Source organism: Manacus candei, unplaced genomic scaffold (assembly GCF_025592945.1).
Source record: "Manacus candei isolate 608988 ecotype Guabito, Panama unplaced genomic scaffold, ASM2559294v1 h1tg000018l, whole genome shotgun sequence".
Lineage (NCBI taxonomy): Eukaryota > Metazoa > Chordata > Aves > Passeriformes > Pipridae > Manacus > Manacus candei.
The window spans coordinates 14,360,152-14,387,889 of NW_026138066.1; the positions used below are offsets into that span (position 1 = coordinate 14,360,152).

General features: G+C 43.2%; 1 protein-coding gene across 1 annotated transcript in view; it reads right to left on the reverse strand.

Annotated features, from left to right (window-relative positions):
• Positions 1-21,227, reverse strand: part of CHRM2 (cholinergic receptor muscarinic 2) — a 96,523-nt gene extending 75,296 nt beyond the window's left edge. The window contains exon 1 of the mRNA XM_051784766.1: positions 20,242-21,227. The gene's annotated coding sequence lies outside the window, so the exon portion shown is untranslated. The remainder of the gene's footprint in view (positions 1-20,241) is intronic.
• Positions 21,228-27,738: the final 6,511 nt, after the last annotated feature.

Sequence of the window (27,738 nt, forward strand, 5' to 3'; positions counted from 1 at the left end):
ACCTGATACTGAATACTAGCAGATTTTCTCATGCTTGTACATGTACGCTTCCCTTCTGCATTTTCTAAAAATAACAGTTCCTGTGCCATGTCATTAGCAGCCTTCCTCCGCAGAGTTGCAACACACAGGCGGGAAATCAGAGCTGGATCACTCCTTCACTGTTTGGAGAAAGACACTCTTCATGCAACGAGAGCTCCTCGTTCCCAGTTAAGGGTTGCAGTTCTCCAGTCCTCGCTTTAACAAATCACTGTTACTCATCCAAATCTCCTACCTACCTACCAGCCGAGGGACCGCTGGTGAGAGCGATGGTTTCAAAACTGTCAGCAGGAGAAAAACACCCACTCTACCTCAGGCTGAGGACACAGAGGCTGCTTTAAGTAAGGCAGCTGCTCAAAAAGTATAACCCGAAGCACTTTGCTGTTTGCTGAGCATAGGGAGGACAAGCCTTCCCACCAGTTCGTGAGCAATACCACAAATGTTGCTCAAGTTACCTCCAAAAAAAACTTCTGTATAATATGTCCTGGTATACTGTGCTGGCGCTGTAAGTAGAAGGTCTAGCAGTTATAGATGTTGCTAATAGAAAGATCAGTTATTGATTTCCATATAGATCTTAAAATTAAAAGAAATTCTTTGTCCTCTTTAAAGAGATTATCTCTCCTTAAAGAGATTTTTTTCTTTCTTTTATTTTTTTTGAGGTTTGTTTTTTTTTTCCAATAGAAAAATTGGTGTTGAGATCTGCTCTCAACAAAAGTTCTTAGCAGGGGAAGAGCCTGCATTCAGGCAGTAACCATCTCTATCTCCTTCTGTTCCAGGTGGTTTTTGACTGCTCTCTTGAAGTTGAAACTCCCAATGACATGCTGTTGAAACCCTTGGGTTTCAATTTGGTATTATAGAATTACTGGGAAGAAGTTTGCTGGTTTTTGGTTGATTGGTTGGCTGGTTTTTTTAACTGGTAAGTACATTAATGAAAGAAAGCTTTAAAAATTCAGCACTGTAGTATTTTGGCCACTCACACGATTAATGTCTGAACCCAAAACAGATTAAGGAAGAAGTTTACATTGAGAGTGCACTGCATGGAAGACCCATCATGGTTTATCCTGCCTTTTGACCTGTCTGAGTTCATTCTCTCCCAGTCTCACTGCAGCACAGACCTGTAAGAGCTTCTCTGTAGTTCTCAACCTCTCTGCTGCTGCTTTACAATAAAGATACCAAAAGTATAAAATTATATTTTATTTGAAAAATGTGAAAGCCCATAAACATTAAATGTGAGCACAGCAAGGAGATTTTTAAAGTAAGTGGGTAGCTGGCATTTGTTTCAGATCAAGCTCTGCATCAGTCAGGAGCTAGAAAATAAAAACAGTTTGTGACAGGCAATAACCTGTTCTGATGGTACAATGGTCCTTGTAATGAAGCTGCAATCACTCTTCTGATCTCCTGCTGTCTTGTTTCTTTCTTTTCCTTCTTGAGGAACTGGCACTTCCAATCTATTCTAATTTTCCTGATTCTAGGCTTTGATTTATATTGCTCTGGTTATTGTACATCCTGTCAGAGGAAGGAGGAGTTAAGGATTTGAGGTTGAGAGGCAGCACAGACATGAGGGTGAGTAAGAACAGAGAATAACATGAGCAATTAGACGATGTTAATGGGTGACGTATTAGCCTGCCTTGCTCTGTAATTATACACAATATTTTTCCTTCAGTCTTGGCTGATGTGAACAAATACCATGCACCATCATCATCCAACATCCCCTCCCGCCAAAAATAAAAAATCTCCATGTAAAATGATAGTTCAATAATAAGAGCATGGTGTTTAATTCAGTCAGGACATCTGGGTTCTGGTCCCCTTGGCATCTGCATTAGACTAGACAGAGCCCATTTATTCTTCCGGCTGTCTTTGTTTACTCTGATGCACAGAAATGGATTTTTAGAAGGTCTGCTTTGCTATCAAAGTGCAACAAATGAGGAACAGACTTTTCAGAAGTGATGTCTGAAATAGAATTTATCTAACCCTGCCAGTTCTGACATTTGTCTGCCTATTTACAGGTCCCTGATGTCCTGTGCGTCTCCCGTGCTGGTTTTGGTCATTGTTTTATGGGTCTGAGACATTTCTGAAACATAAGAATCTCCATGTAGGCAGAGATCATTGATGCCCCTACCCCAGAGTACAGTAGTCACATGTTGAAATATAGTAATTATTTATATTTCCTTCTCCAAGGAAAAATCATGCACTTTGCTCATTAATCACCAGTCTTTTATTAAGTAGAAGGGTAATTCTTTGAACTCTAACTTAGTAATCCATGTAAAACCAGGCACATAAGAACTGATACCACTGGAAATTTTAATCATAGAAGTATTAATAATTAGTATACCTGAGGATGATGTTTATTCCCATGTGATTGAACAATGCTTCTTAAAAATGCATTGCATTGCTTAGTTCAGTATCTCTCTGTAGTCTGTTGCCTAACATTAGGAAAATCACTGAGTAAAATATACTTTGCAAACACTTTCAAATGTGCTGCCCCGTATTTTCAGGATGCGTGAACAGGTTGCATGTGTGAGAAAAGAGATGCCAAAAAATGTGGGTGAAAGTACCATGAAAGATATCGCAGTTTTTGCTCAGACAGGATACCATTTCTTTCCTTTAATAATTTCTGCCAGATCTGGGAGCCATCACTCACAGTATGTAGCAGTTGGTGTAGCAAACATTTCTGGGGTGTTTGTTCAATGGAGATGTACTACTCAAAGCGAATAAAAGAACAGTTGCATCCATCCTATAATGAGCTGAAGAGACAGTAGGTAGTATAGAAAAAAGGCAGTGCTAAAACAGCAGAAATGTCATGAGACAGGAATCCTTTGGCTGCTTTGCAGGTCCAAAATATTCAAGAATGGGGATGATGGAGCAGCGAGATGTTGAAGTGAAAGAAACCCCGAGACAGATATTAACTTCCCAGGGAAGCCAGGTCTGTCTTGGGATCACACCTTTTCCCTTGGAACACACACAGCAACCAGATTTGTACTACTGGAGTGAACTGAACTCTGTACCATTTCCACAATGCAGGAATTGCAGCATGGTTTCTGTCTTGTGTGGCAACAGACCTGGTGTATGCAAGGAAAATGTTCCCAAAGGTAGTTTCTAATACTGTCCATTACTGCCCCAAGGATACCCATAGTGTGGACCTGCACTTGACCTTAATGTCTCTTTAAAAGCACTTGTCTTTCCCTTTAAAATGACAAATGGATGATGCAAAATAATGCAAATTTGTAGCGTATCAGCATTATGTTCACAAGTATTGAACCAAAGGATCCTGCTGCAAGATATGATCAGGAACAAGCTGAGGTATGGAGTCAGTCACCAGTGATTTGCAGTAATTATATAATGTGGGAAAAGAAACAATAAATACAGACCCTGCTAAACAGCCTGTGCCTTTGGTTCTGTGTTTTCTCCAAGATATTTCTGGTTTGGTATCTGTTCCCTCCACTATGCTGCTCTTGAGCTCTTCTTAGAGCAAAATGGAACAGTTGTTGTCCACCCCGTTCCACCATTTAGAGCACCTTCAGCTTCTGCTCATAAAAGATCATTAAATTAGAGGTGGGAAGCTGTGTCACATGAGTTAAGTGAACAGCCACGTGCAAAAAGTACCAAATTCTCAATGCTGAATGTGAGAAGCTTAAAAGAATCTCTTGGCCTTGACACAATCATCGAAACTATTAATCAGACTGTGAAGCTTAGCCAGCACACTTGCAGATGTACAATTCAAAATATAGGGAGGAAATATCCAGTGGACAAATTAATGACAATTAACAGATTGTTCAGTATAGGTTGTTGGTTTTTTTTCAGTGATCTGAAAGCAAAAGAGAGCATCAGCTGTCCGACGAAACCAGTGACTGATGAGACTCAGGACTGAGGGAATGTCTGTTGTCAGAAAACCCCATCTTCACACAACCCTCTTTGAGGCTATTAGGAAGCCAAAATTCTTCTCATGTCTTTCAGGTTAATGGCACTCAATCATTTGCAGCCATTTTCCTGTATAGAAACCTGCTAATTATGTCCCCATAATAATCATTTGTGTTGGCATTACACTCTAGCACACCAGCCTGATCAGATGGCTTGCTTGCAAACAAATTTCATCACTATCACCCTGGAGGATGGCACAAGTTGATAATGATGACATGAGCAAGGCTGAGTGGAGAGGGTGGCAGGTGGGAACATAAGAGAAGTGTGTGTTCTTGTCCCACATCTGTTCTTTACCTATAGCCTGACAACTTTTTGTGTCCTGCCCTCTCTTCCTTAGACTGAGGGGACACAGATAACAGCCAGACAACCCCCACAGAAGTGACAGACTGCAAACTGTTCAAAACAGCAATGCTCCTACAGTGAATGTGCAAAACCAAGCAAACCAGTACCTCTGCATGAATGGGGCTGGTTAGGTGTCATAACTCTTTGACTCAAAGACTTAAGCAGCAGATTAAGTCATTTGATGACAGACTAGGCTGCTTCTTTTCAAAGAGTGATGAGAAGTGCGTGGTGGAAAGGAGTATGGAGGACAGAATAGTAAGAAACCAAACAGAAGAGTTCTCTGTTTTCAGTCTACTGATGTAAACTGAAGAGAGAAATTTTCCTCTCTCTTCTCCCCATCCTTCGCTCCTTTCTCCCATCAGCTCTAGTTACCAGAGTGCTGCTTTCCACATAATAATAATAATAATTTTTTTCTTGTTTTCATAAAAATATTGCCTCTTCAGTTAGGTATTTAATTATAGAATTAACGATTTTTTTTTAAAGTAAATGTAGAGCAATATTTGCAAAATCTATTCTTTGAAGAAACATCAAGGAAAGAAGTATTTGATTTTCAGATTATTTCTCCAATTAATCCTTTCATTCCTCACTATGTGACAGAGCAGATAATCATCTATGTATAAATAGCAATAAGAGTAACTACATGACATGATCTGCTTTATTGTGGAGAATACAGAGTATTTTGCAGAACTTTTTTTTCTTTTGCCCTTGGAGAGATGTAGGTAGTCATTTCAGCAAGCAGAAAAAGAAAAAAAAAAAAAAAAAAAAAAAAAAAAAAGATAATGTATCAAATCCCAACTACTCATGAGCTGAACTAGCTACAAAGTGTCTGGTCCTGCACCATTCGGAATGCAGGACTGCAGGACTGAACCCATAGCTGGGATGACGTACATAATTTCCTACAGGAACTCAAATAGCTATGTCATTGTTTTGTAAATTTTCTTGGAGAATGCTTATCTAAGCAAAGACCAGCTCTCATTTTCCTCACTGTGCAATTCAATTCAGACTTCAAGGAACAGTGGGAGAGCAGACAACGTGCAGCTCTTCTCCCCGGTGGGATGTACCCACCACTTTAAGCAAAGACACTGTCTGGTTAAACAATTCTACCCACAAAAAGGACTGACATCTTAGCACAGCAGCAGTGAGAGGTAACTGGAAACAGACCTTGACTCCTACCAGAGCAAACAGTGCAGAGTTCTCTGTGAGATGCTGTCTTGTTTTAGCACCTCTCCTCCTGCTTTCATGCATGTCTCATAAACACCCATCAAGCCCCAGCTTGTCAAGCCCTGGTATCAGAGAAAATTGCTGCCAGCTGACAAGGACTGGATTAGCCTCCTTCTGAGGTTGCACTTAAAGCAACCCGGAGGGGTTCACTGCAGAGCTGCAAGAGGTCTGACACTCAGGATATGTACTAATCCTCTCATATCATGGCAGGGAAGCATGAGCTGAGCAAGAGACAATAGTCTTTAAAATCCATGTGTCTGTACACACTTGGTGAGACCATGTCCAGGATGCAGTGAAATCAGAATGGGCTGTGCACAGCCTGAACGCCTCCCACAACCACTTGTGGCTGCTCATTGCAACACAGTAGAGGGGGTTAAATCAGGGTAGGGGACAGAGTTGGCATGACAACTGCAGAAGTCTTCTGTGTGGCCTGTACAATAACTAATCATTACACAGTAAAGGGTAATAATTAATTCTTAATGGTGCAGTGCAGGAACTGGCCTCATGGTAGAGCACAGAAGGTTGAAGGTGAGGGTGTTTGTCAGTGCAACCAAAGTAAGTTGGTGTGATCCCTGTCAAAGAGGTCTTAGTAGACCTCCAAAATAAGCAAATAATTCCTCTATATTTGGTTCTTGTCTCTTCTCTGTCTATGTGTTCAGCTGCAAAAAATTTCTTCCTTCCTGGCTGTTGTGCCTTTAGTTTTGTTCCTTTGTTTATGAAGCAATAATGTGCAAAAAATAAAATCCTGATCTGGAAACCTTGTGAAATAAATAAATTAAAAAAAAAAAAAAGGAAAAAAAAAAAGAAAAAAGAGAGAGCAAGCTCTCCTGGGCTTTCCTCTTGTTCTTATTGTTGTGTTACTTTGACACCATTTTCCAGAGGGTTAGGAAATAAGCTCAACCTCAACCTACTCATGCCCTGAAGGAAAGGACTGAAGACCTTTTTATTTGCTGCTAGGAGGTGCAATCAGAAGTCTCTGATCCTCCCAGCATCTAAAGCATATCAGAAAATGCAGAGGATGCATTTCTCCTTTGCCGTTCCGCTGTAGGCATTTGTTACACTATTACCCTTAGCACAGAATCAAGTGCATCCTCGACTGCTCGTCTGCTGGCCTGCAGTGGGGAAACTTGTTTCAACTGTTACTTAAACAGTGGAGAAAAAGAAGGTGTAGGGAGGGCAAGGGGTTGGTTCTCATTCAAATTATAGGATCATAGAATCGTGGAATATGCTGATCACCAGAAGAAAGATCACCTTTGAGAGAGGAAGTGACCAGCCCGCCTGTGCCCCAGATAACACAAGGGAAAGGTGATTCAGACAGCCTCCAGAGGGAGTGAGTCTTCAGAAACTACACCTTTTGTCCAAGCAGCCAGATCCAGGGACTCTCCCTGAACAGCAGCACGCTTGATTTCTAGGGTGCCACTATGTCACCTTGCCACATTTTCCCATAGTAGGTAAATACTGCTGGCACTGGTCTGTGTGGCTGAGAGCTTTCCCTCCACAACTTTGCAGCCTGCCTTTCCCTCACAACTCTGAACCCTCCCATCCAGGCTGCTGGGGCAATGTTTTCAGGGTCCCTGGATCAGCGTTTTCCCCTCACTCTTCCCATGCTGTTATTCTCCTGCTGGTCTCCTTATAACCTTGCACCTGCACACCCCAATAGTCTTTCTGGGGGGGGTTCTCCTGGGCAGTGATTGCTGCCTGAAACACAACCAGATTTTTTCCCTAGTTTCACTACATTTTGGCTATAGCTATCAGTTTGTGCAAGGGACACGAAAATGCTCATATGTGCACAAGAAACTGGCCTTGCAGCCCCTGCCCTGCTCAGTGCTGGCTCCAATCAACACGAATGGTAAACAGTGACAGCCAGTTGAGGGTTCTATCATGTTCTGCTGGAAACTATAGTTACTGTGGGAAGAATATTATGGGGGGGAACCAGCTGCTGCATAGCAGAGGACACCCAGGAGAGGTCTGAAAACCCTAGTTGTTTCTCTTCCCAACTGAGGGGCAGAAAGAGAACTTTCCTTTTCACTTCTGTCTCTCCTCCTTTTTTGTTTTTCCAAATTTTTTGCAGCTAGACACAACATAGGCCATCAGCTATGGACTCCACTAATAAATCTTCATGTATATGAACCTGTCTCAACATTACTTGTGCAAACTAGCCATAATGGGAGGGAATTTCTACTACACCAGCATGTATAAGAATATCATGTATTGGTTTCCATTGTTTATTTTGTTGACATACACATCTCCAAATATGATAAGAAAATAACCAAATGACTGAAATGAGTTGTTAAAGGTAAAAAACTCAGATCAGGTTATTGTCCATGGGAACTGATAATTTTAGGTGCTGAATTATTAAACAATCTAGCCAACCCTTTCAAAGCAGGGATATATGCCCCTAAACTTTAATCTCTTTCCCTTGTACTCTTTTCAGAGTAACTTGAAGAATGACATTGAAAGATTTGTCAAGAGTAAAACTCCAACTCACCAGGGCCTGCCATAATGTTATATCACCTACCTCCAAAATTATCCTCTGGTTTCTAAAACCCACAAACACTGCCCCCAGAAAAAAAATGCATTGCTAATTTTTGTGGTATAAGCCTGGCTCTCCTTTGCCTCCAGAATTTTCGAATCATCTGTATGTACACAAAATAGCTTTGAGGTGTAACCCAAGCAGAACTGCAGCTTTTTACAGCCTTGTGGGTAGCAAGGAGAGAAATTAGGTTTCAGACAGCCCATGTTTTCCTTGAGATCTATTTTGCTTTGCTTGTTAAAAGTTTTGTCTTGGAGTTAAAAATATAGTACCTAGACGTGGCTTTCTAAAGCCATAGGCAAGGACACACACTAAAAGCTTGATTTTTAAGCAAGTAAAACATCCAGAAATTATTTTTACAGTTATTCAGTAGAAAATATGGGAACCTCAGCTATTATGACCTTGGAAATGTAATTTTAACACTGCTGTTCTCTGGATTTCTTAATAAACTGAAAGCTTGTCTTCTGCAGATTTCAAAGTCTCCCAGCTCACCTTTAAGTCCATGTCTTTAAATTGGCATGCAGTTGCAGTACAGAGCAATCCTGCATAGGTGAATGAATGATGTTGTAATTCCTACAGGACCACGATCATAACAGAAGCTCTGACCTAGAGAGCTTTCCAGTGAACCCATGTCCCACCACTTACACACATAAAAGACATCAGCAATGAAAAGATCATCTTCAGAAAGTATCTTTTTGATCAGAAGTTCAGTTTTACTTTTCTATTCTTTAAGGTTTGGGTTTTTTTTTTTGGCTAGTTGGTTATCTTCTGGTTTGCTTTGCTTTTTTTCCTAAAACTCCTTAGTTTAAAGGCTATTGTCTAAATCCTGATACAACATATGTGAGAATACAGCATATGAAATTATATAGATTTGAGACATATATGATTTTTGAGCTTTTGAATGAAAGGCAAGAAGAAGGAGTCTTGGCATTTGGGAGTTGCAGGTCTGCCCTAATAAGGTAAGAAACTGTATATGTGCAGCTGCTGAGGGATATTTTCTCCTGTCCCCTTTACATGAGTGCAAAGATCTCTCTCAGTGCCTGCCACATCCTTCCTCATTTTTGTCGTTCACAGGCTGTTTGTTCCAGTTTTTGCTGGAAGTGGAAAAATCAGAAGAAATACTAAAGACAGAGCTGTGACCACATTTTACCTTTCTCAACTCACTGTTCCTCTGTAAAGAGAACACATATAATGGGAACACAAAGGCCTTAAGCTGAAAGAGAAGTGTGTCTGCAAGGAGGTTATCTCAGGATCTTATATTAGAGTTACAGACAGTGGGACAGGAAAGCACATTCTGTGGTTGGCATCAAAATCAGCCTGGAAACCAGGTATATATTAAATTTCTCCAACTGCTACAGTGAACAAATAAAACAAAGAATCTTTGAACTTATTGTAGGAGGTCTTTCTGGGCAATTAGGGATTAATTAAATAACTTTCTAAAGTTTTCAAAGTTTTCTTTCAGTTGTTTTGATAATAACCTAGTCAAGAAGGACAAAAATTTCTGGTGAGCAGAAAAAATAAAACAAGCTGAGCATTGTCCAAAGAAGGGGGCTGCTCTGATGACTCTGAGTGAGACTCTGAGTGCAAAAGCAACTCTCCCAAAGCCGTTGTGCTCACAGTTCTCTCTCAGAGATGTCTGAGAGCAATGAGTGAGCAAAGGAAACAGGCATACAGTGCTACCACCCCAGCATAAATCCCTTAGGTTGAAGCAGTTGGTTGTGTGGGGAGTTCCCTCTGACTTTATTTGCATCACAAAGCTTTTGGCAGTGTTTTTCTTGCAGTATCCTGTCTAGTTTGATTATTTATTTACTCATTTATAGCTTTAGAATAACAAAACATCGTAAGGCGCTACGTGCCACAGTTCAACCATGCAGTGGTTTTTTTTAAATTTACGGCTGTTAATATCCTCCTGAGAGGCCTGGATTGGGTGTTGGGAAAAAAAAATTAAAAAGCTCCCTGTTCACCTTCTCCCTCTCTTCAAGCTTGCTTAGACCTACATGTATTCCTCATAACTCATATAATTTCTTGTATGATGAGTCCTACTCTATTGGACATCTCTCTAGAAGACAGGTAATTCTCACTATCTTTGTCACCTTCCAGTGTATCTTTCCCAGTTTCTGTGTACCCTTGCAGCATTAGCACATGCAGAACTGCTGTTGGGGTTTAAGATCTATGATGGATCTGCATCTGTTGAGAGGTATCCTGTGTACAGCTGCCTGTACCAGCAACACCCAGGGTAAATGGAAAGGCTCTTACTTTCTAAACAAGAGAAAGATCAGCACTAGGTTATTAGGTAATTTTCATATGGATTAAAAAGCAACTGAATGTTTGAAAGATAATGTATCGTTCATTTCTTTCTGTGCATGCCCAAATTTAGGCAAAGTTAAGGTTAAGTTTAATGCCAACTGTTACAGAAGTGCTGCCAAACACTTTAAAATTTAAACAGGAAGAGCAGACACAGCTTATGAGAACGAAAATGTTATTTTATACAATTTCCATGTTAGAAACTGAGGTAAAGGAGGTTACTGAGTTTGTCCGAGGCCACACAAGCAATCTGTGGTGAAAGTAGGAATTCAGCCCTTGTCACTACTTTCTGAAAGCAGTAACAAGAAAATGACTCCTCATCTTTTTAGCTATGTGTCATTTCCACACCCCACTTTGATTTTTTAGAGGCAATAAAGACAATAATGTGGAATATTAATTGTCAAATTTGTCATTCAGAAAGAATGGCAGTGCTTGAGTTATCTGGATTTTTTTAAACCAGATATTTTCCATTCCCCTATGCTTCTAAGTAGGCAATACACAGTCTCAGTCTTTGCTAAAGAAAGAAAGAGAGAGAGATACAGGCTTTCTTCAGACAAAACATACCAAATGATTTTCTTCATCTTCTTTCTTTTTTCTTTCCTTGTTTTTTTCCAGTTGTACACTTTTGTTTTTTTTTTCCTTTTACTGAATCATATGGCAATATAATTAATAACAGTAGGATATTCCTTGCAGGAAGCTGCTTCTGATGTCAAAACCTTTCAGTAAAGATCCCTACATTTACTCCCAGTGGATCAGATTGTGAAAATGACTAGCAGACATCAAACAGACATTTTTAATGAGAATTTAACAGTGAGTGCTTCATGTATTCTTTCCTTCTAGTTCCAGCTAAGTGTGCTGGATATCACAAATGTCAAAAGGAGAAAGGTATCTCATTTTACCCCTCCTTCTTCCCTGCTTTTCCTCATTTGTAAGAGCCTTCTCTGGCTAAAGGAAGAAACTTTACAACCAAGATGCCCTGTTTAAATTCTCACTGCTAGGGCTCAAGGTCATAACTGAGAAGGCATGACATTGCCAGGTTAAATATAGCACTTTGTTTTGTGATGGCCTCTCCTTTCATGTCACTCGTTTTCTGACAGCTTTCATCAGCTGAGAATACACTGCAAGAAAAGTGAAAATAGGGTGGGTGAAAGGTGCCAGTAATGGATCAGGAGACCAGTTTGAACTTAGCCTAAGCATGTAAAAGCAACAGCAGAGAAAACATTTCTACTTTTGCTTCTCACCAAGATCTGGAGTAGCTAGGAGCTTCAGAACCTTTTTTTTTTTTTTTTTGGAAGAAAGCAGAACATTTTAGCTTATTCTCCATTCTCAACAGAAACTTTCCCTAATAAACATCTCCTAAAAGCTCGATTTTCCAGCACTCCAGTACAAAGAAACACCATGGAGATGGAGTTTGTCTGTTCCTTTTTTCATTTGACAGCAGCACAGCTTAACCTCAACACCTGACAATCTGCAGAAAGTGAATCCTTACAACACTGTCATGAGATCAGGAAGAATTATTGTCCCTACCTCTGAATGTCAAGCCAAAGTCTACCCAAGGTAACAAGAATTGGTCTCCAACCTCAGCAGCCTTTGTGTCAGACCATAGGAATGTGTCAAAAATCAGGCAGCGGGTTGGTGGCGTGGTCAGGAGATTATCTGTGATGTCCTTTGTCTCAGTCCAGTGTGCTGAGTGAAAAAATATCCTTCTTTAATTAAATCCTGATGTTTGCACAAAGCATTAGCACCCTTAGTCCAGGAAATGTCCGGGATAGTCAATGAGCTATATAGAGAGAGATCAAAGAGGTATCTAAGTCTAATAAAATAGTAACCATGGGTGAGTTCACCCACCTGGATATTGGTAGGTCAACTGGTACAAACATATTAAAAAAACCAAACAATTTCTATGTGATTTCTGGGATAACTGGAGAACATAACAGTATGTGCTCTTAACTAGGTAGCTGAAGACATGATACAGTCAAACCACTAAAAAGTAATAGACTTATTACTGCATTAAGAGCATGAGGTTAAAACTGACAGTGATTAGTGAACTGCTTAAAAAGTACTGAAGGCAGGATTAAAATAAGTTTAAAAAAAGAAAGTAAAGAATGAAAGAGAAAGAAAGTAAAATTCTTGGATTCAAAACAACAAGTATATTAACAGGCAGTTTCTGATTCAGTGAAGTCATGCAGAAAGCAAACTAAAGGCAAGATAGGAAAAAAAGATATTGTGAAATGTTAAGGTCCAAGAGGTTGTTTGAGTCAAGCAACCAGCCTTCAGGAAATGACACTTCATCTCTAGTGAAGCCCATGGCTAAGGGAGAGAAATTATAATAAAACACAAACAAAATGTCAGTTGTAAATGAATAGGGTCAAGGATGCACAAACTGACAAGAGTTTGTGGGAGTGCGTGCACAGGGGAGAACTGCAGGACATTTCTGAAAGGTCTTAAATTCACCCAGTTTGGGAGGGAAGCAAGGGGATCTGCTGCATATCCAGGGAATATTGGGAATAAATAATGAGCAAAAAGACTTTGCAGAGGTTCAGAATTATTTGTTTGTTTATATCTTCTCTGCAAATGATGCTGCGCCAAAATCCATCTTAGACCTATTTTTTTCAAAGACAAGAAAGCACATGAGCTGTCAGAATGCGAAACACTGAAAGAAACATTGGAACAAACTGATAAACTAAACAGCAGCATATCACAAGGACCTCATGGTTATATATGCAAGGGTTTGGAAAGCATTTGAAAATGAAGTGGCTGCGCTGATAGCAAAAAAATGCAAGTTGTCACTGAAGTCAGATACACTACAGAAGGACAGGAGGGTAGCAGCTAGCATACCTATCTTTAGGACGGGCACTAGATTAGTCTTAGGTATTATATACTGAAAAGCGTTGTTTCACTTCCAGCTAAATTAGTTGAAACTAACAAAAAATAGAACTACATATAGGAGAGAAAAGAAAAATCATAATTTCTTTTAAGAAGAAATGTTGTCTCTTCTATATATTCTATATATTCTTTGAAACATCAAAATAAAAGACTGAGAAAAACAGCCTGAAAACAACTTGATAAGTCTCTCTATATGAGTATTTATATATCATCTTAAATTCTTTGACAAATTTAAGTCATGATAAAATAGGTGTATTATTATTAAAGTTGGAAGCTGATTAAGGAAAACGGAAAACTACACATAAGGATCCTTTTTCACTGTAAAAGTTGTGTTGTCCAAGAACTTAGAACTTACTGAAATTATTGCTGTTAGAAAAAGGGAATAAGGATTGAGGTATTTCATAGTGTACTAATTAAGTTGGGTGAAGCAAATGGATTGCAAATGGAAATAAGCATTGTCCAATGTAGAACAGTCACAGGTGGAGTGAATTACTTAGAAGCCTTTCTCATTCTAAGCCAGCTGTGGCCACTCAAGAAAAGGTATTGGCATTACTGCGGACATAGGAGGCGTAATAGGTGTTAAAATGGAAACTACTTTATTGTATAAGCCAATAGTTCTCACCTGGAAAACAGTGTCCACATCACCAAAAAATAAGAGAGAAGAATTAGTAGTTTTTAAGGCATGCAAAGTGACTTGGAACCCCAGGACTATCTGAGAGAAAAAAAGAACAAGAGGGTTCTCGGTTGAGTAAATAAATGGCACCTATACAATGTACTGGCTGATCCTGTTGATCTTTTCATGTCATATAAGAGAGAGGTAGCAATAACATCAAAAGACAACTAATTTAAATAGATCAAAGGTTGTTTGGAATGTGATTTTCCCAAGAAAATATTTAATTAACCTACTGAATTCACTGTAACGTGCTATCACAGTGAACTTACTGGGAGGCAAAACTGGATTAGCTGCTTATCTGGCCAGTGAGTATACCTGCAGCTTGTCTAAAATTGCTACAGAGTTCCCTTTGGTGAGGGAGGTATTTTTTTTCATTAGGAAATTATCTCCTGGTAGTGAGCAAACATAAGCTGGTGGGTATAAAAACATTTTACCCAAGGGCAGTGCAGATAGCTAGGGCAACATTTCCTACACCTGCTTCTTTGGTAGCTGACACTGATAGAAACACTACACAGGGCAAGAAAAACCACCTGTCTGATGCAATGCTGTAATCATTATGTTCTAATGTTTTTAACTGGATGACTGATGGCTTTTTGAATAGAAAAATAATGAGTAATGATAACAAATAACACAATTTCAGTTAATTATTCAAGCTAACATTCATGAAACTTTTGAGATGTATGAATATTTTCATGAATAAATCATTGGTCACCAACTTGCACTAAATGACTTCAGAAATAGCAGTGGAATAAGCTTGTTGCCATTATTCATGAACAAATTTGTGAATAATTTTTAATATATGACTACTCTGCTTTCTAATTGACTATACATGAGATAGATGAGTTTAAAATAAACATCACTAATTCATTGCAAAGCTGAGAGAAAATTTCTCAGGAATCTATGAAAATGCTATAGGCTGTATCAGAAACTTAATTTTTCCCATACATAGATTTTGCTAATTTTTGTTTCTCACATGCTAGAATGGATTATAAAACTGAAGGGTCTAATCCAGTGTTTGCAGATCATCTTATCTACATGAAATAAAGAAATTTTTACATATTCAGACACCTAAAAATCCTGAGCCAGAGAAATCACTAAGCAAGAGAATTCTTTTAAATGATTGGGGTTTTTTTATCACCTTAGTTTCCAACACTAATTTGACAATGATTCAGAAGAAAAATCTATGGAGATATTTTTGTCTCATTACATCTCTTTCAATTGAAAAAAAAAAAACACAACCAAAAATTAACCAACTAAAAAACTAAGAAAACCCACACCTGCCCACAGTTTACTCAGAGCTTTTCTAAGAGCTTGAGGAAACCCTGAGAAATGCTGATTTACAGAATTTCTTGCCTATTTGTGTTGTGGCCACTCTCAGAAATCTTTGTTGCCATCACTGTGAGAGGTGCCCGTACTCTTCCCAGTGCCCATTATCACATTTTATTTCCTTTTCAACAGAGTCTGATGAAACAGAGCTGTTCCATGAACAGTTGTCAAAACACTGGCATATTCTAATTACAACACTTACTATGTTTCTGTGAAAGTCAAATTCTGAGCTCAATTGCACTAGAATAAACCAGACGCAATTAAAATCAGTGGAGGCACCCCTGATTTGAAAGAAGGTAATTAAGATCAGAATCTAGCCCGTGGAGTCAAAAGAGATACAGGAACGATGGGAATCAGAGAATCATCTCATCAGAAAGAAATCATGCAGAAGACTGAGTAAAGCAGCTGGACCTAAATGAGGGTCTGTTTCATTTCCTTATCATATTCCTAAAAACGAATCCATGAAGCACATGGACTACTGAAATCCTATTGAATATCTTAGTCTCACTGGCAAACATTCTTTAGGAAGTGCTTGATGGAAATGAGATGAAACTCACTTCACCCTGTCCTATCTTCTTGAGCCTTAAAATTATGTTATACAAGAGATGTCTCTTTGGAACACCTGCTGATACATATACCCCTCTATGGGGAATAGGCGGTGTTAGATATAGGTAACAATATAGCTTTAAAGGTAGGACAGACAGTCCAAAACAACATGCAGCTCCAGAGCCTAAAGCATTTTTTACATAGGAACAAGCTCAGGGTCCATGGGGAAAGGAGACAACCCTTTAATGCAACTTCAGAGGTGGTCTTGACTTTTAATTCTGCCCACTGCAATCAGGGAAATGCAGGAAGGCAGTGGGATAAGTCATCAAGAGATCCCTACTCGATTTCATAAAGAGAGCTAGGGAATGCAATCTGCTGGACAAAAGTGGTGTGCAGTCAGCTGGTGGGATATGGACAAGAGAGTAGGTAATGGTATCTTTTGGGTAGCTCTGACCTGGGAAAAACTGTGAAGACCTTGGCAAAACTGAAAGCTATCTTTGCCAAAAGATAGCAACTGGAAAAGGTGGGTAGGGTAGTGTGTGGGGAGTGTGCCAATTGTCTCTTTTAGCTACAGGAGTTCTCAGTGTTTGGTTCTTTGTGCAGCCTGGATCTTAGAGATGAGAACCTCTAATATGTGTTTAACAGGGCTTTAAAAGCTGCCGTACAAATTAATGTTACCATATATTAAATACCAACACACAATTTAAGCTTTTTTAAGATTTAAGGCTACAAGTGTTTGTGAAAAAGTTATTCCTGTCATTCATATGAGCTAGATCTAAGCTCCATCTTCTTTCCTTAGCCTGATTACTGTTGTCTAACCCATCCACCCACCTAAAGAGTCTGTGGAAGGTCAGGACAGCAGTTTCACAAGTGAGTAATCCTCTCCTATGCCTTTGAATCTCTCAGAATTAGCTGAAAGTTGCTTCAAGCTGTGAAGCTCAAAGCCAGAGAGATCCAAAATTTCTGAATAAATGACCAAATATAGTCTTGGCTTTCCAGCTCTAATTTCTGCCTACTCATTCCTCTATAGTTTAACCCACCCCAGCTTTGATCTCTGAGTGACCAAACCAAGATCAGGTGAACCCCACCCGCCTTTTATTTATTTATTTATATATATATATATATATATATATATTATATATATATATATATATATATATATATATATATATATATTTCCAGCTTGGGATTTAGAAGAGGGAAGATCTGGCTGGAAACAGACATTGGGAGGAATGGTCTTATCTCATACCACTTGCTTTTCTCCCTCTCCTGTAATTTGCTATGGAGACGCCCCCTGTGCCCGGGGATGCTCTTCCGCGCCTGCCTCTGGCACTAGAGGGCGCGGAGATCTGGACTTCGGGCTCGAAATCCAGCTCTCCGCGGATCCCTACTTTCCCCTTACGTTGAACTCAACTTTCAGAGAGGTCTTGATTTCACAGAAGGAGAATCTACTTCGTTATTACTGGCTTGTCGGCGTTCCCCATGCTGCATTGCTATGGAAACAGGACCAGAAAATAAGTCTTTCGCATGTAGGTCATAATATTAGTGGAGAAGAAAGTCTGGGTGAATGGGTGAGTGGGTTATAGGAGTGAAGCGGGGCAGAGTAACCTCCTGGGACTTTATTAACAGTAGTGGGGGATTTCATGGTAGATGTCTTCAAAAGACTATTGAATGAGACACCCAATGGGCTTAAGGAGCCGAGCATTTTGAGTAGCTGAGAACCGTGAAACACATGCAGGGAGTCAGCCCAGAGGTGACAACCAAAATGAAGTTGGACACTGTGCTGAACACTCAGGAAAAAAATAGTTTTGTTCATAAACGCTTTTTTTAATTGATGGCTTCTGTTTCCCCCTTTCTGTGTCTTCGTCTCCATCCTGGGCAATAACAGAGCATGGCTAGATTGCTGTTCCTTCCACCTCCTGAGGACATTCTCGATCACACATGGTCCAGATCTCCCTGGGCTCTGCCCAAATGCGGAGTTAAAACCTTTTGGGGAGAGAATACCCCTTAAAATCTTGGGCTTGGATGGAAGAAAAGCATGACCTCTCCTTTTTATAATTTTGCTCTACATCCAAAGCAACTCGAGGATGTCCTAGACCTCCCCCTCCCCATATACCACGTCTCATTCTCGAGCACACTGCAATGCAGAAATCACAGCCTGCTGTGGGCAGGGGCAGAGAGGGCAGCTCAGTGGGGCACATGCTCATCAAGTCAGTGAGCCCTCTACACTTCTCACTGTCCTAATAAAAAGGCAAACAGGGCTGGTTTTGCAGTCCAGGGATCCTGCAGGGAAGAAGTTCAACCAAACTTACACTCACAAAGATCCTAAAGGAGAGAGGGAGTGTACTGTGTGTAGCTTAAAGAGGTTTACAGATGAGTCACCGAGAGCGGCTGGTGTCATAAACCATACAATCAAGGTTGGTGTGTATTTAGACAGGGGCTGTGATTGCAAGTGATGCAATACCATAAAAGCAGACAGCATGCATACTTGTGATCTCCCGTATTAACCTTCCTTATTGTTGGTCTTTTTGTTTGTTTGAAGATTTGGTATTTCCCCCCAAAATCTGCAAAAGGCAGGCTGTCAAGCAGAAGCTAGACGCCTTTTTTTTGCCTTTTTCTCTTCTGCAAAGAGAAGATCTTCCTTAAGGGACAAGGACAAGCCAGTGTGTGCAAACACACTGGTTGACACATAAAAATGGGGACAGATGTTATTCGGGCTAGATCTGTAACAAGAATTACCCCTTTCCCAGTGTCCTTTGCCAGTTGGAAAAAAGCTGTCTCTCCTTGCCCTAAAAGGAAATTTAGCAAATGTAAATAGTACGAAAAAACGATCTTACAAGGGTGGGAGAAAGCATCCCTCGTCCTTTACCAAGAGAAGGGGTAAGGACTCACCCACAGACCAGTGGGAATGAGTCACAAGCCCTAACAACCTCCCCTCGGAGTTGGCAGCGGGCACAGCCATCCTCCTGGAGCGCCTCTGATCAGAGCCCTGCTGCCCGGCTGCCTCGCGGGGAGACGATCAAAGGAGCAAAGCCAGCCCTGCAGCTCCCAGTCTGCCTGCTCCCTCATCACCCTGGAGCTCGGGCTGGTGCGGGGAACCCGCCGAGCATGGCACGGGGCACGGAGTGTCGGGAAGGCTCGCAGTGAAGAGTGGCTCTAGCCGGAGGGATGGCCAGGATAGACTTTTGCCCGACAAGAAGCAGAAAGCACTTTACTCCTTCAGAACCCCCGATGCAGCCGTACTCTGGGGCTGCACCAGGACCTCGGTGTGCCAGAGCTGTTTCTGGGAAGCAATTTTTCTCCCACAACTTGATCTGAGCTCCCTCTCAAAGTATCAGCTCGCTCCTTCAGGCCACAAACACCCCGTGGCGGCGGCACGGGAGAAAGGGAAGAGAGCCCGGAGGCACAGCCGGGACAGACACAGCCCTGCCGGGGTCTCAACAGGACCGGGGCAGAGGGGCGAGTCGCACCCGGCCCTGGAGCATTCTCTCCCGCAGCAGCCTACTTCTTGGTCCGTGGACCGGACCCCAGGGGGAAGGATCCGGGGAAGCGGGGCCGGAAATGAGCCGGGGAAACCCCATTCCCTTCCCACCTCTGGTGGCGCCTCCAGCCAGCGCTCTCCCCCCCCGCGGCAGGACATGAGACCTGAGGCAAAGAAAACAGGCGCTGATCCCGGGCAGAGAAGGGATTCTGGGGGGGCGACGGACCGCACCGACACAGCAGCAACCTCCTCTCCATATACCCCGCACCTCTCCTAGTCCCCGGCGGGGCAGGGATAGCACCCACCCCGTCCCTGCCTGCTCGCCCTGCAGCCAGCGCGCTCCACGGGCGGGCTCCGCTCCCCGGGGACATCTCCGCTCCCGGTGACATTTTGCAGGAGTCGTCAACAAACATGTCACAGCGGAATTTGGTAAGGGTAGTCCAGGAGATGTCTCTGTGTCGGAATGTAGCATTTATAATAAAAAAAAACCCTGTGGACAGCGCTTGAAAAATGTCAGGATTTCTCTAATCAGGCTGCTGTGTCTCTCCTTCCCCGCTATACCACGTTAGAGACTCGGTTCTGGGATTAATATCGCAACTGTAACACGATAGAGAAGGGCTCTGTGCTGGGGGCAATCGCTTTGCTTTCTCTGCTCTCTCTGCCCTTCCCCAGTGACCCGTACAGCTGTGGACCCATTCAGCAAAAGTTTCCCTATGGTCTGTTCTGCTTCTTCTACCAGGAAGCAAAAGCTTGTTTCTTAGACATTATTTCCTTGGCGGGAGCTTTCCTATGACAGCAGCGGATGAAATTTTATGCGCGGCGAGGAAGGGGCGGAGGGTAGAGGACGTGAAATAAAAGGAAAGAAAAAAACAAAAGACGAAAAAAAATAGATGGAAGGGAAAAGGGGGGGAAAAAAAAAGCGCGCGAGAGACACACAGAAAGAGGAAACGTCAGTAAAAACCAAAGCTTTCCTACCTGTGATCCAATTAGCAGAAGTTGCATCCCATCCCGCTGCAAGCGGCTCGCTCCGCAGCCCCGGCTGTGGCGGCAGAGGCATGCGGGCTGCGCGGCGTCAGCGCCCGCAGCCAGCCGCTTTATCTTCCTCTTCCATATCTTCCAAGAGGAGGGAGGGGGGTTGGAGTGGGGGAAAGACAGATTACTTGGTACCGTGATAATGGGGGGAAAGAATAACAGTTTGGAAGCTTTAAACAAGAGGTGGCATTGTCCGGGCTGATGGAGTTTTTGTCTCTCCCTCGCTCCCTCTCTGCCTCCCACACCCACAGGCACACACATAGACACGCACACCCTCGATGACTCCGACCCTTGGGAGTCTCTGCTTCAGTTCAGCCAAGCTGAGCCTTAGGGAAAAAAAAAATATAGTGCACTAGTGCTATCAAACCTGGCTTAAAGGTTTGGACAAAACTGAAGTAATTAAAAACAGGTGAAGCCGGGACTCTCAAGTGAACTGGTAATAATTCATACTTCCCCCAGAGCTCCTGAGGAAATGGGGGCAAGCTGCCACCTTCGTTGAGGTGGTGGCGAGCGAGGGAAGTGGGATGCCTAGGTGAGCATCTCGGGCGAATGTCCTTGCTGGGGTGCTGCGGCTGCGGGTCCGCTTGCTGCCCGCCTGTGGGGGTGTGAGGGAGTGTGTGGCGGTGTGAGGGGGTGTGTGGCGTGTGTGAGCGCGAAGTGGGCTCGATTAGCTGCAATGGGCAGGCAATTTCTGCAGAGAACATTTACAATTTTCTTTCAATATGACAGGATTAGTTGCTGTTGAAGGCTCTCCTCCAATAAGATCAGCACTGCTCTCTGATTTGGTGGCTTCGCTGAATAGAAATTACTGGTTCTTGTTATCTCTCAACACACTCTCCCCTCTTCCTCATCAGGCACTCCCCTCTTTCTCATCAGAAGTCTTTATCTACGTTTCGCACATCAGAAACGCATTTTTTTTTCAATTACCTCCTCCCCATCTTTCCCTGCAATACTCTTCTTTATTTCTATTTTTTTTTCTAGTTCTATGATAGCTGTAAGTCTAAAGCAATGTAAGAGAGGAGAAAAAGAGGTCTTGCTTCTAGATTATTGCAATCGTCAGAGTCTCCGCACATTGTGGAAAAATGTTGTTACACTAAATCCAGTTCAATTTTTTCAACTGATTATTGTGCTGAAATATTAATGGAAAGATGCTTCCCTAGCACAATGACAAATTAATTAGAGGAAACAAACACATTTTTGAGAACAAGAGTTAATTCTTATAAGGTGTAAAGCATTCCTCTTTAATTAACAGTCACTAAGCTAAGAAGTATTTACTTTGTCCAAGACAACTTGCCAGTTTTATGGACATAATCTAGATACGAAAATATTTATATTTCCTTTGGTTTTGTTCGCCTCTCTCCCGGACCAGAATTGATCTGTGGTCTGAGGGGATATTTTTTCCCTTGGGATAGGGACTGTTGGAGTGGGAAGCAGGAGAATGGAACCCGTCTCATCTGTTGTCCAAAGAATAGTAGGGGGGAAATGGTAAGTGAATAAGAGAGAGGTGCACTTTGTAAAGATGACCCTGGCTTTTGCCTACTGCTTCCCTCTCTTGTCTTGAAGGGCTGAAGAAGCCACAGCCCAACCACTTCCCTCCTCTCCACTCCAAAAAAGCCTTCACTTTGCAGAAAGTATTTCTTGGCCTGAGATTGCTCCAGGCCAAGAGCTGTCTATGCTACTCACATACATTGAGCTGTTGCTCCTGGAAGGATCTTAGGGGTGGATTTACCCCAAAGAAGGTGATGCGCCTTCAGAGTAGGATACTGCCTGAAAGTGTTCAAGGCTAGGCTGGATGGGGCTTTGAGCAACCTGGTCTAGTGGAGAATGTCCCTGCTCATGGTGGGGGGATTGGAACTAGGTGATCTTTTAGGTCCCTTACTATCAGCTAATTTGGAGGTGGGCAGCTCCGAATTTTGCGTGCACTTCTGCTTCAGTGTTACACGAGGCTGTGTTTCTCTACTTGAAAGCACTTTTAAGGGCTGGATCACCTGTAGCTCTTTGGAAGCATCAAGGCAGCTGGGACCTGACTTCTGCCTCTTGGTTCCCTAGCCCTCACAGAAAATTTTGTCTGGACTTCACAGCAGAATTAGGAGACAGCTATCCCGGCAACTCAGATGATATGCGGTATCGGGAGGTTGGAAGCATGCCATGAGCAGTGTGCGGCCCCGTGGGAGTACTCTGCCTCAGATGCAGCCATGCCAGGGCAGCGGACAGCCACCTCCGCAGTCTGGGTGCCCCTTCCTTTGCCAGACGGAGCCTCAGCCTCAGCCCCGGCCGCCCCCTGCACCTCCCACGGGCTGTCTCTGAGACCTTGGCACTTAACATACTTTAGCATTCATTAATCAGGATGATCAGCGGCCTCAAAGTGACAACGCCCGCCTCCTCTTCCCCTTATTATTGTTATTGTTATTTCTTTTTCCCTCCTAGAGAGGTCGCGAGCGTTTGATTGAGCATGTTGATTTCTGGAGATTTAATTAGAGTTCAGTCGCTGCGAGCACGAGTCAGCCTTTCCCTCAGTGGGGAGCAGGGAGGGCGTGGCGGCCCTGTCCCGAGGTGACCCTGGCAGTGTACGGCAGACTTGGGGACTCCCCTTCCTCCTTCTCTCTCTCCCTCCACTGCAGAAGAAGGACAGAGGTGTCGGGTCAGGGTCCATGTTCAGCAGAGCTGCTGGAGCCAAGGCGGGACGTAGCTCCAGTCTGGGGCTGGGGCTCGGCGCGGCTCTACCCAGCTGCAGGGGGCTCCCCAGTGCCACGCTGCTCAGCGCCGTGTGGTCTTCACGGCTGCAAAACTCGGACCGCTGGAGGGGCATCCCCCGCCCTGCAAACCTCATCCGAGCCAGGGGGCACCTCCCTTCCTCGCAAGCATCCCCCCTGTGATCTCCCACAGAAATAAAGCCCAGTGCTGAAAACCCTGCCGGGTGACCCTCACCTCCAGGGTGCCGTGCCTGCAGCGCCCGCCCGGGGAGAGCGGAGATTCCCCCCACCGACACGCGTGTGAGCAGCGCTGCTTTCCTGAGCCCGCGGAGCTCGGCTCTTAATCAATCTCAGCAGATACATCTTGATGGCTCCCGGTGACTCCGTGGTAAGCGGCATCTTTTAAGTTTGACAGAACATCTGTTATTACCGGCTCCTCTCTTTAGAGCACTGCGTGCTAGACACACCTCCTGAGGGGAAAAAAAAAAAAGCCACTTCTCAGCTTAAAACATTTAAAATGCATTTTCCCCCCGCCCCCGGCTCATGCAAGAGCAGGGAGGGCGGGGGAGCCGAGTCATTTACAGTGCACTAAACAGCTGTAGAGATAAATCCTTCGTAAAAGCACAGAACAAAGCACTCAGCACTTCGCTGGCAGAAAAAAGGAAAGCGTGTGAGGAAGCGAATATTTGCTCATGCTGATCTTCTCCTCCCGCGGAGGGACCGGGAGTCGCTCCCGGGGAGGGCAAGCAAAGACAGCAACTTTCAGAGAAGAGATTTCCAAAAGAAACCGCATCCGTATCCAGTGATGCCGAGTGATCTCCAGTGAGACTTTTCTTGGGGGGTTCTATCCCTGTTTTTAGCTACACGTCTCCCAGATGGCTCCTTCCCCCGGCTTGGAGCTGCCTCGTTGATGTGTGTTTGCTCCAGTAGGATGAGCCCTCTGTCCCGAGAGTTTCACAGCTTGAGTGGAGAAGGAAGGAGGGTTGTCCACGGGGACCATTGCCAAGGGAAACTTTTGTAGCAAATTCATAGGGGTGCAATCCCTCTCCAGTTCAGCTCTCATCTGCACCTGGGGGTCACAGAGATATATGCAGAATCTCAAGGTACTTTCAAAGGTGAGGCTGGCTACTGAGGAGCTGGAGACAAAGTGCCCTGAGCAGTTCTATGGCGCCTACTTCCACTGCTCCTACTTCCCCGTCCATGACTGTTTCACCCCATTACCACAGGGTTGGTGTTAGAGGGGGTATGAGAAAAGGGCACTGTGACTTCTCTCTCACTCCCAGAGGTTCTCATGTCCATCTGTAGCTACAGCGGATGACAGCTTCCCTCCTGTTAGCCTCTTTTTATCCACAGATGGGTAAAGAGGGACAAGGAGAGTAGTCCAGCTCCCCTTGCTTGCTGTTTCCCACTTGCTAAGTTTCCTAGAAGGAGGGAAACAGGGAGGGTGCAGATGCCCAGTGGATGGGCATCCAGCTCAGCTCCCTCCCAATATGTTTGCCATGGCTTAGGTGACTGGCTTCTCAGCCAGCAGACATTTCTTAGTGGACTGAGAGAGCAAGCCCAGGGGACTGCCAGCTCTGCTAACCAAAATGCTTGATTTCCCTTCAGAGGTCTTGTCCCCTCCCTGGTCCCTGCTGGAGGTGCACATGTCACCTCTCAGGGGAAACAAGTAGGTCCAAGAACCATGTTTATTCAGAGCACCTCTTCCCTCTGAGGTTTTGCCATCAGTTTTATGCTGACAGGACTGGGAAGAGCAAGACAGAGCCCTAATTTCTTTGTGGAAGAAGACACCTATAAAAAGGTACATAGTGCACACAGTGCAAGGCCGTTAAACAAGGCGCGAAGTGAGAGGGGGAGGCAGGCACACCCCCGTGGCTGAGCTGGATGCCTCATTCCCAGCAGGGACCAATGCAGCTGCCGTGGCTGCAGCTCCCTGCCCTGCCCCTGCCCAGAGGACGGCTTTGGGTTGTGCTCCCCATCGCCCACCACACGGCTCACAGGTGATTTAGTCTCTTTTGGGCTTCCATACCCGTTTACCTCCAGCTCTGAATAGCTGAGTTCATTGCATGGAGGATTCAGGTGTCTGGCAGATGATGGGGAAATGCTGGTCAGAATGGGATAAAGGAACTGCAAATCATCCCAACAGTGAGGACCGCAGAGAACAAGAAGAAAGAAAGGAACAAATCCAAACTGAGCCGAAGGCAAGCCAGATTCAATGAAAATAAATTGGTAGTAGACACTTATTTTTGTGTCCCCTTTAAGCCTCAAAGCCCAACATATGAGGAATTATTCAAATCATGCCACACTGACAAAATGAAAACTCCCAGCAGGTTTAGATGGGGCTCAGGGTCTAATTCTATGAGTCAAACTGACCCCCTCTCTTGTGGAGCAGCTAGGTGGCGAACTGGGAAATCAAATCTATTGTTTTATTAAGGATAAATACAACATCTGGAAGAGCATCCTGGTAGGCACAGCAAAGCTGATGGGGGACCTTTTAATATAAACAGACAAGTCACTAACCTATCAATAAAGCCTTATAAATTCAAGATCTTCACAGTGGGTGGGTTTTTTAGCTTTTTTTGTTTGCTTCCTTGTTTGTGGGATTTCGTTGTTGTTGTTGTTGGTTGGTTGGTTTTCTTTTTTTCTGTTTGTTTGCATTGTTTTTGTTGTTGTTGCTTTGGTTTGGTTGGGTTTTTTGGTAGGAGTAATTACTCCTTGCAAATGTTGCAGTCTCACGTGAATGAGTAATTATAAAGATGGGCAAATCTGAAAACAGTTGCAGAACAATCTTTGTTGGGAATCAGTGTCACCTTTGTGATCTCCAGATTTGGGAAGATAGCAACTGAAAATCACGATTATGGTAAAGGCTGTCAGTCATACTTCTGAGTACAGACAGAAGAGTGACTTTCATGAAACAGAGAACAAGAAACAAATATATGTTATGTGATACGGGAGTTAAAAATATTAACGAGGGGACAAGCAGTGGTATGGGTTTGTTTATAATAGGATGTGTTTTATAGCTGTGACACAAAGCTATTAAAAGACAAAAAGTTAAGCAGTATTCTCTCTGAACTGTGTCCAGATGTGTGGAGTGGGTTATCTGCCTAAGGCATTAAAGTTTTACTTGGCATTGACGACAGAAGCACAGACCCTCCTTGATCTGAATCTCGGGGGTTTATACCCTGAAGCGTCTCCGATGGGGAGAAAATGGGAAAACCCTGAAACGGGCAGAGGCATGCCGGAGGAGAGCGGAACGGCCACCTGCAGCACCCTGGAGAGCGGCCGGCCCGCCGCCGGGTGTCTGTCCCTGTTTCCACTGCGTCCCTGTGTCCTTATGTCTCGGTGTCCTTGTGTCTGTGAGTCCCTGTGCGCGTGTGTCTGTGCAAAAGCGTCAGTGAAACTTTTCTGCAGAGAGTCTCAGCCACTGGAAACCTGCCCACTCCACTTGTGTTGTACACAGGGGTGGTGTGTGGACATAGGAAAACAAGTGTCAGGCAGGCCTAGCACTTCTTTTTATTTCAATTAGCTGGGAAAAGACCAAGAAGTATTTCAAATACATTTTTTTCTCAGAGCAGGCAGACACTTGGCAGCTTTATGTGCACTCCAGCGACTCCAAAGGGGCAACGAGGACCATTGGTTTGATGAGGAGATTTAAAGATGGTCACAGTTCTGTGGGAAATATTTCCCCCAAAATATTACTTTACAAACAGACTCAAGAATTCATCTTCACTGGGCTTGAAGTCAAGAACTCTGTCTGCTTTTTAAGCACTTCAGCCCCACCTACCAAGCTCTCCTGCAGTGCAACTCTGCAGGTACTTTCCCTTTGAACTTCTGATTCTACCATAGGGTTTGTACGAGGTCTCTCTAATACTGATTCTGCTTCCCCAAGGACACATAAGGAGTGAATGATTATTTGAAGCTTGTCCAAAGCCTACAAATCCAGAAACAGAACTGTTAAAATAGGAGTTCCCAAACACTTTTTTAACAAGCTACTTCTTCAGGTAGCTCAGATCCGTCCTAATAAAAAATACAAAGATGAAAATGAATACAGTTTCTCTGGGGAGAAGAGTACTGGAAAATACACTTTCTAGGATCCCTGTGAGGGTTTTTTTCTATGGGATACTTGTTTTCTCTGGTTTTCTCCTCTTAAAAATGCTGCCTTTTGTGCCTATTGTCACTTACTGGAGTAGTGATTCTCGCAGCAGAAGAACATTGCCTGATTAAATGGCTTAACTTTGGGCTGGTCACACACTCAGATGGGATGAGAATTCAAATAATACTGGTAAAAACAACAGCAATTTTGCTTAAAACACAGTATTAACAATAACCTTCCCTGAACTATGCTGGATAGTACCTTCTCCTTAGAGTCCAGTGAGTTGCTGATTTGAATCAAAGTAGTTCCATTTGTCATATGTTCTGGGGCAGATAAAGCTCATCAGAGTCAGGAACGATATGACACTGTTTTGTCCTCTTACTTTTTCCAGTGATAGTGACAGGAGTAACACACTCACCAGTGCCAAGAGTCCTGAGCTGTCAGAGTCAGAGGTGTTCCTGCAATTAGGCACAATATTTTCTAATTATATCTTCTATGGATCAAGACTTAAGTACTTAGATGAAGCTCCATGTTGTTGTTTCTGCTCTGTTTTTAGTGCCTGAACTAATATCTCCCAAGGCATTGTAGTGAACTGCATGGTGTGCCAGGTCTCTAATGGCCAGTTTGATGGTTTCTGCATTAAAATCCAGATAT